The sequence below is a fragment of the Mus caroli genome, unplaced genomic scaffold, assembly GCF_978045245.1.
Source record: "Mus caroli unplaced genomic scaffold, Mus_caroli_1 scaffold_7, whole genome shotgun sequence".
Taxonomy (NCBI): Eukaryota; Metazoa; Chordata; class Mammalia; order Rodentia; family Muridae; genus Mus; species Mus caroli.
This window is the reverse complement of record NW_028227262.1, coordinates 98,457,081-98,466,259: the sequence shown is the minus strand read 5'-3', so window position 1 is coordinate 98,466,259 and position 9,179 is coordinate 98,457,081. Positions and strand designations below refer to the sequence as shown.

The 9,179-nt window shown below is 48.5% G+C and overlaps 1 pseudogene; it reads right to left on the bottom strand.

The window, feature by feature from the left end:
• Positions 1–1,591: 1,591 nt before the first annotated feature.
• Positions 1,592–8,532, bottom strand: LOC110295603 (crooked neck-like protein 1 pseudogene; annotated as a pseudogene).
• Positions 8,533–9,179: the final 647 nt, after the last annotated feature.

Genomic DNA, 9,179 nt, shown 5'->3' with positions numbered 1-9,179 from the left:
CCCTATCTGTTAAGTTTGTTGCAAAGTGGGGATCTTAGCAGGAGCACAGGGTAGGTGGTGGGGTGAAGCAAGAAGGGGGAATCTGGAGGAGTAGGTGGTGGCAAAGGAGCAGGCCAGCTGCTGTAAGCACTCAGCACACACACCTGTTGCCCCCTGCAGTGTCTGCTCCTAACCAAGCTGCTGATCTCACCATCCCAAGATATGTATGAATCACTTGTTTGTGACTTTGATTCTGTCTCTTCAGCTGCTGGTTCACTCTCCCCAGTGTGTCCTGCCCACGGCTTTAACTCTTGCATCCAGGTGACCCACGTGGACATCTCTCGTCTCTCCTGCCTCCTCTGGCCTTTCTCTCCTTCCAGCCAGACTGAAGACACTCTACCACCAACTCTCAGCTCGGGGATGGAATGGTAAGTCCTAGTCTTATGAAAGCTACAGAATTATTGTAAGCTAGTAAGGATAGTTATGACACGGAAGTTAGTCATCTTTTAAATGACCAAGTTCTTTCGTGTGTTCAGGACTATATTTGAAGTCATGCAAAAGCCTTATTTAGGTAGCTTGCTGTATGTTTCCAAAGTTAAGACTAAAACAAATGGCTATAGAAAAGCAGGTAGTCTAGTTTCAATGAGTATAATAATGGACCTCAAATGCTTGAGAGATCTGCAAATATGGCCTTTAAAGGGGTTGATAAGAAGCATTTTCTGGTAGACTCGCCAGCTCCTGGCAGCATCCCTAATCTCCAGAGAAGACGGAGGGGCTCAGAAATCCTCCTGGAACTTGCTTTAAATGTGGCAAAGGTGGCATGCTGACAGGACACTGTCCAAACTGTGGACAAACAAGACACTGGAGAGTTGATACCCTGCTCTGCATAGACAAGGTAGGCCAATCTCTCAAAATTCCTGCTCCACAGGAAATCTGTCCCATCTTCTATGGCTGGTAGCTGAAGACTCCCGCTGCCCTGTGACTTCTGCCCCTCATGATCAGAGGACCCTGGGTGACTGTCCAGGTGGCTGGTGAATTTGTGTCGCTTATCAATGGATTCAGAAGCTACTTGATCTGTACATTCTACAGAAGAAAGTTCAGGTGAAAGGCCGCCTTCTCAGGTCAGGTTGGTAGTGGCCAGGGTCCTCAGTTTAATCACAGCAACCAGGGCTTCAGCTGCCTCCTCTGTTCTCCTCCTGTATGAGACTGGGGCCACAGCACTTGTACTGCTAGGACTACTACTACGTCTAGACACGGTTTCTCTTGTTTCCAGGCTCAGAAAATCCGTGAACTCACCAAACAGATTCCACTTCCTTTAAAGGAACTTGCATTACAGTGACTGCTGCCTGTCACCAATCACCTGTGTCTCCTGATAGTTGGATTATTAAAACGGTGCAAAGTTATTGAATGGTCTGAGAACACTGAATCTTTAGTTGTGAGGACCTAAGAAAATGTTTTGGGGTCTGAGAAGGTGTTTTAACATGGGGTAAATGAATAGAGTTCTCAGAAGCGATTAATGTAACTCTGGGAAAGCACTCCTATCACAACAGTCCTCAGTTCAAGGCCGCAGTTAGATAAGCTTCTCCTTGTCAATGTTTCTACCAAAGCTTGGTCATTGCCAAAAGCTTGAGTTTAGGCCTTTTTGCAGCTTCCTCTGCAAACTTGGCAGTTTGCATCTGTCAAATCCTTGAAGCTGTATCTCCAGTTCTATGTAGCCTTTGAACAACTTGTTCTTTGGACATTTGCCTAGGGAAGTGCCATAGCTCTTCTGGCCAATGGCAGATTCTTCTGTCGTATTTCAAACTGGGCGTAATATAACCATATTTTGGCAAAGGTGAACTTTGTGAGGAATGAGCTGCAGAGACGCTTGATAGAAGCGTCTCGTCCTCACGGGATCCTTGGCCTCCAGCTCTTCATAGAGCGCATAGTTAACCCAGAGGTAGATGTAGCGCTTCCAGTGCCTCTTCTCCAGCACCGGTGGCACACTGGCGATGGCTCTCTCATAGACTTCCCGCACGGTGTGGGCTTCTGCCTCACTTTCCACCAAGCGTAAGTAATCAAACCACGCGTCGTAATTGTGCGGATTCGCCTTCACTTCTTCTTCATAGTGGAACCGGCGTTTTCTCACGATGCTCTCTTCTACAGCCCTCCGGTCACCAAACTTCTTCTCAAAGATGGTGTAGTTTGTCAAGAGTTCTTGGGCCTCCTGTTTGGAAATCCTATCCAGGGCATATCTGTAGATAACTCGCACCCTTTCCAGTTCTTTCTGATTCTCCTCAAATTTTGCAAAGGCCACATAGAGGTGTTGGTCCATATGCTCCTCGCCGAAAAACTGCACGGCTCTCTCGTAGACTTTCCGCGCACGAGCAACACAAGCGTGCCGCTCTTCAAAGCGAGCATACTTGATCCAGTTCTTCACAGCAGGGTGCACGAGCACAAAGCGTTCATAAATGGTGCGGGCCCGCTCCACCTCTTGGTATCTCAGCTCCAAGTTGATGTACGAGTGCCAGGCCTGCTCCTCAGGCTGCCATTCCATCCAGCGCTCAAACACCTGACGAGCACCAGCGACGTTGCCCAACAGCTCCTCCATGTACGTGTACTTGTACCAGAACTGCTTGGCTCGTGGCAGATTTTTCGGGCATAGTTGTCTTGGTGGATCTTCATCTCCATTCTGCATGTTTCAGGCAGAGGGTAAGTTTTAGGAAGTACACATCTAAAGCACACTTGTATATGGATCGTGCCCTATCGAGCTCCTTCAAGCTTTCCTCCCGTTGTGCGTATTTGATCCAGTTGCTGATCACAGTCCTCTTCTGAGGTTTTCTTCAAAGGCCTTTCTTCTCCGGAGTTTGTAATCATTGAATTCGTCTGCGTCTGTGATCTTCTTCTGAGGTGGAGGTGCGAGGAGCTCGAGTTCTCTCTCTTTAGCTTCCCTTAAAAGCCGTTCTGCAGTTATCTGCACCTCGGCCGCAGCTTTGTTTTTGATTTGGACCACTTTAGGATAGCGCTGCTATTTCCTGGGCACAGTGGACTAAGGCATGACTGCAGCCAGGGAATGCGAGCTTGGGAGCAACCCAGGCTCACTAGAGGCATCCACCAAAGCCCTTCAACAACAGGGCCCTACAACACAGCTGGCCCACAAAGCAGGAGTTCCCCTTAGGAGTGGGGTTTTCATGTGGCGCTAAATGCAAGTCCAGAGTTGATCAATGCACTTCAGAGAAGTGATTAATCTAGCTCTGGGAAAACACTCCTATGACCACAGTCCTCAGCTCAAGATAGCAAAGTCCTTTGGTTTCCTTCCGATTACAGGCTTAAAGTACTTTCCACTGTGTTAAAAACTGCCTGTCTACAATGCGGATACATCCTGTCTCCTGGTATTAGTTGCAGTTCTCGAGAGTCTTCTCTATATGGAGGAAATTTATTGGGATGACTTTCAGTCTGTAGTCCCAACTCTCCAACAATGATCAGCTGCAAAGAGCAAGTCCCAGGATCTAGTCGTTGCTCACCCAAACCTGGTGCTCTCAACTAGGCTGGTTGTTTCAGCTGGCTCCCTGTAGAAGTCCTTTCCAACAGCAGTGCTGGCAAGGAAATGCAAGCAGGTGAAGCACACTGAATGAAGTTCCCTTCCTCTGCTGGCCTTATATTGCTCTCCAGCAGAGGGCGTGGCCAGGATTAAGGGTGTGTCCCACCCACCACGCCTGGATCTGGGACTTGTTTGGTCCCAGGATGACCTTGAACTCAGAGATCTCCTACCTTAATCTCCTGATAGTAAAGGTGTGTATGACCTTGCTTGGGCTAATCTCCATACCTAGATCCAGATCTGAAACTTGTGTCTTTCAGCTAAAGATCTGGATCAAAGGGGACCCCTCCAATCTGGACTGTACTTCATCCCAGATATATTCAAGTTAACAACCAGGAATAGCCATTCCACTTCTGGATAAAGGGAGGAAGTCCCCTGCCCCTCTTTCAGTCAGTATTTTTACTGAAAATCCTTAATCACTGTTCCACAGGAGATTTCTGTCAGCCCTAGCTTGCTTCAAAGAATATTCCTGCTCTTTTTCCCTCTTTCTCTCTCCCTCACCTCTCTACTTCTCCCACACTCTCCAGCTCTCCCCCTGGTCTCTCTCTCTATTCTCTTTCTCTACCCACTCTCTACTCTTTTTCATGCTCTCTCCCTCTGTCTCTCCTGCTCTCTCCCACTGTCTCTCTTTTTGCTTGCTCTCCCTCTGACTCCCTCTGTCTCTCTCTCTGTGTCTTTGTGTGTGTGTGCGTCTCTCTCTCTCTCTCTGTCTTTGTTTGTGTGTGCGTCTCTCTCTCTCTGTCTTTGTGTGTGTGTGCGTCTCTGTCTGTCTGTCTGTCTGTCTCTTTGTTTGTCTCTTTCTGTGTCTGTCTCTCTGTGTGTCTGTCTGTGTCTGTGTGTCTGTCTGTGTCTGTGTGTCTGTCTGTGTCTGTGTGTCTGTCTGTGTCTGTGTGTCTGTCTCTCTGTGTGTCTGTCTCTGTGTCTCTGTTGTGTCTCTGTGTCTGTCTGTGTCTCTCTCTCACTCTATGTCTGTCTAACTCTCCCTCTGTCTCACTATGTCTCTCTGCCTCTATTGCTTACTCTCCCTCTGTCTCTCTCTCTCTGTTGCTCGCTCTCCCTGTCTCTGTCTCTCTATTTCTCCCTCTCCCTCTGTCTCTCTTTCTCTATTGCTCGCTCTCTCCCTGTCTCTCTCTCTCTATTGTTCCCTCTCTGTCTCTCTCTCTATGCCTCCCTCTGTCTCTATATATATTGCTCCCTCTCTCTCTCTCTCCTGCTCTCTCCCTTTGTCTCCTTCTGTCTGTCTCTCTCTCTCTATTGCTCGCTCTCCCCTGTGTCTCTCTCTCTGTATTGCTTGCTCTGCTCTGTGTGTGTGTCTCTCTCTCTCCCTCTCTCTTGCTCTCCCTCTCTCTCTCTTGCTCTACCTCTGTCTCTCTCTATTGCTAGCTCCCCCTCTATCACTCTGTCTCTCTCTCTCTCTCTATTGCTAGCTCACCCTCTGTCTCTGTCTCTCTCCCTCTGTCTCTGTCTCTCTCCCTCTGTCTCTGTCTCTCTCCCTCTGTCTCGCTCTCTCTCCCTCTGTCTTGCTCTCTCTCCCTCTGTCTCGCTCTCTCCTTCTGTCTCGCTCTCTCCCTCTGTCTCCCTCTGTCTCTTTCTCCCTCTGTCTCTTTCTCCCTCTTTCCCTCTGTCTCTTTTGGTGTATTGCTCCCTCTACCTCTGAGTCTCTCTCTGTATTGCTCCCTCTCCCTCTGAGTCTCTCTCTGTATTGCTCACTCTGCTCTCTTTGTCTCTCCCTCTGTTTCTCTCTCTCCACCCTTTTCCCCCTCTCTCCCCTGTTCCCCCAATGTCTCTCTCTCTTCCTCTCTCCCTCTGTCTCTCTCCCTCTCCCCCTCTGTCTTTCTCTGTCTCTCTCCCTCTCCCCCTCTGTCTCTCTCCCTCTCCCCCTCTGTCTTTCTCTGTCTCTCTCCCTCTCCCCCTCTGTCTCTCTCCCTCTTCCCCTCTGTCTCTCTCCCTCTCCCCCTCTGTCTCTCTCCCTCTCCTCCTCTGTCTCTATCTCCATCTCTCTTCCTCTCACCTTCTGTCTGTCTCTGTCCCTGTCTGTTTCTCTCCCTCTCTCTGCCTCCTGTCTCTATCCATCTCTCTCCCTCCCTCTGCCTGTATCTGTCCGTCTCTCTCCCTCCCTCTGTCTCTCTCCCTCCCTCTGTCTCTCTCCCTCCCTCTGATTCTCTGTGTGAGTGTCTGTGTGTATGAGAGAGAAAAAGTGCACTCACAAGCAAACACACATGACAAACATCAATCAGAATTTACTAAGGCTTAAATAGCATTTGTTTAATTTTCTTTACTCCTTATAGATTGTTTAATATCAAGATGGGAATGATCTAGAGTTTTGTACAAATACCTTGATGGTACTTACATTTGGTTTTGAGAATTGTAGACTGCATATGGTTCAGCTTTGGGGAGATTCATCATGAGACCTGCTAAACTGGCCTTCTAGAACCTCCAATGTCCTGTAGTCCAGGACATCTTCCCTCAATAAACCTGTCAGATGGAACCAATCAGAAATTAAGACATCAGAGACTAGAACAATTGTCATGTCCTTCTTATGTCCTACCCAACTCTCATATTTTTCCCTACCCTTCCCTACTTACAAAATATCTCAACTCCCATATTCAGCAGGAAGAAGTTAACAAAGTTGTCATCCCAGTTCCTGGGATTGGGGGCTGAAGATGATTGTTCTAGTTGTCTTTCTGGGGAATTTAGAATGGCCCCAATATTAGTCCCCTATAGGTTTTAGGATTGATAAAAATCCTTAACCAATCTGTTGGTGGTCTTTTTGTCTTATTGACAGTGTCTTTTACCTTACAGAAGCTTTACAATTTTATAAGCTGGACTCCAGAAAATCAAATATCCCCATTAAAAAATGGGGTACAGAACTAAACAAAAAATTCTCAACTGAGGAAAACTGAATGGCTGAGAAGCAACTGAAAAAATGTTCAACATCCTTAATCATCAGGGAAATGGAAATCAACACAACCCTGAGATTCCACCTCACACCAGTCAGAATGGCTAAGAACAAAAATTCAGGTGAGAGCAGATGCTGGCAGGATGTGGAGAAAGAGGAACACTCCTTCATTGTTGGTGGGATTGCAAGCTGGTACAACCACTCTGGAAATCAGTCTGGTGGTAAATTAGAAACTTGGACATAGTACTACCAGAGGATCCAGCAAACTCGCCTTCAAAAGTTCTCCAGGATTCCAGCAGCATAAGCCTCTCTGCTTTGTCCTCACAGTGTCTCATGGATCTGTTGGCTTCTTGATAAATCTGTCTGCATTTCGCCACACTTCCTTCATTCCCAGAAGAGCACTCAAACTGAGCAAAACTGATCCACACCTTGACGTGCTGTGTTCTCTGAAGCAACCGTCGGTAAAGGTTCCGTGTTCTCTCGGGCTCTTCCTGCTCCATCTCAAAATCAATATAGGATTTCCAAAGTAGCTCTGGCATATCCAAGCGCGGCTGGCTGATGGCTAATTCATAGATTGCCTGAGCTCTCTCAACGTCACCAAGGATTGTCTCTAACTCTGCAAACTTGATCCACGAGGCACAATTTTCAGGTCCGAATTCCAGAAACTTCTCATAAAGCTTCCTGCATCTGTCAAACTCTCGAAGCTGCAGCTCCAGGGCTATGTAGGCTTTGAACAACTCGTTCTTTGGACATTTGCCTAGGGAAGTGCCCAAAGCTCTTCTGGCCAAAGGCAGCTTCTTCTGTCGTATTTCAAACTGGGCGTAATATAACCACATTTTGGCAAAGGTGAACTTTGTGTGAGGAATGAGCTGCAGAGACGCTTGATAGACGCGTCTCGTCCTCACGGGATCCTTGGCCTCCAGCTCTTCATAGAGCGCATAGTTAACCCAGAGGTAGATGTAGCGCTTCCAGTGCCTCTTCTCCAGCACCGGTGGCACACTGGCGATGGCTCTCTCATAGACTTCCCGCACGGTGTGGGCTTCTGCCTCACTTTCCACCAAGCGTAAGTAATCAAACCACGCGTCGTAATTGTGCGGATTCGCCTTCACTTCTTCTTCATAGTGGAACCGGCGTTTTCTCACTATGCTCTCTTCTACAGCCCTCCGGTCACCAAACTTCTTCTCAAAGATGGTGTAGTTTGTCAAGAGTTCTTGGGCCTCCTGTTTGGAAATCCTATCCAGGGCATATCTGTAGATAACTCGCACCCTTTCCAGTTCTTTCTGATTCTCCTCAAATTTTGCAAAGGCCACATAGAGGTGTTGGTCCATATGCTCCTCGCCGAAAAACTGCACGGCTCTCTCGTAGACTTTCCGCGCACGAGCAACACAAGCGTGCCGCTCTTCAAAGCATACTTGATCCAGTTCTTCACAGCAGGGTGCACGAGCACAAAGCGTTCATAAATGGTGCGGGCCCGCTCCACCTCTTGGTATCTCAGCTCCAAGTTGATGTACGAGTGCCAGGCCTGCTCCTCAGGCTGCCATTCCATCCAGCGCTCAAACACCTGACGAGCACCAGCGACGTTGCCCAACAGCTCCTCCATGTACGTGTACTTGTACCAGAGCTGCTTGACTCGGGGCAGAGTTGTGATGGCACGGTCCCAGATGTTTCGGGCATGGTTGACCTGGCGGTTCTTCATCTCCATCTCTGCATATTTCAGCCAGAGGGTAAGATTGCGGTAGTCCACATCTAAAGCACGCTCGTAGATGGATCGAGCCCTATCGAGCTCCTTCAGGCTTTCCTCCCATTGTGCGTATTTGATCCAGTTGCTGATCACAGTCCTCTTGTGTCTGAGGTTTTCTTCAAAGGCCTTTCTTCTCCGGAGTTTGTAATCATTGAATTCGTCTGCGTCTGTGATCTTCTGCTGAGGTGGAGGCGCGAGGAGCTCGAGTTCTCTCTCTTTCGCTTCCCTTAAGAGCTGCTCTGCAGTTATCTGCACCTCGGCCGCAGCTTTGTTTTTGACCTGGGCCACTTTAGGAAGGCGCTGCTCTTTCTTGGCCACGGTGGAAGACGCCATGACTGCAGCAGCAGGGGAACGCAGCAAGTCCCAGGATCTAGGCGTTGCTCACACAAACCAGGTGCTCCCAACTAGGCTGGTTGTTTCAGCTGGCTCCCTGTAGAAGTCCTTTCCAACAGCAGTGCTGGCAAGGAAATGCAAGCAGGTGAAGCACACTGAATGAAGTTCCCTTCCTCTGCTGGCCTTATATTGCTCTCCAGCAGAGGGCGTGGCCAGGATTAAGGGTGTGTCCCACCCACCACGCCTGGATCTGGGACTTGTTTGGTCCCAGGATGACCTTGAATTCGGATATCTCCTGGCCTTAATCTCCTTATCTGGCCTTAATCTGATAGTAAGGGTGTGTACGACTTTGCTTGGGCCTAATCTCCATACCCAGATCCAGATCTGAAACTTGTGTCTTTCAGCTAAAGATCTGGATCAAAGGGGACCCCTCCAACTCTGGACTGTGTAGGTCATCCCAGATAGATCCACGTTGACAACCAGGAATAGCCATTCCACTTCTGGATACAGGGAGGAAGTCCCCTGCCCCTCTTTCAGTCAATGTTCTGTCTGAAAATTCTTAATCACTGTTCCACAGGAGATTTCTGTCATGCCTGAGCTTGTTTCAAAGAATATTCCTGCTCTTTTGCCCTCTCAAGCTCTCTCTCTCT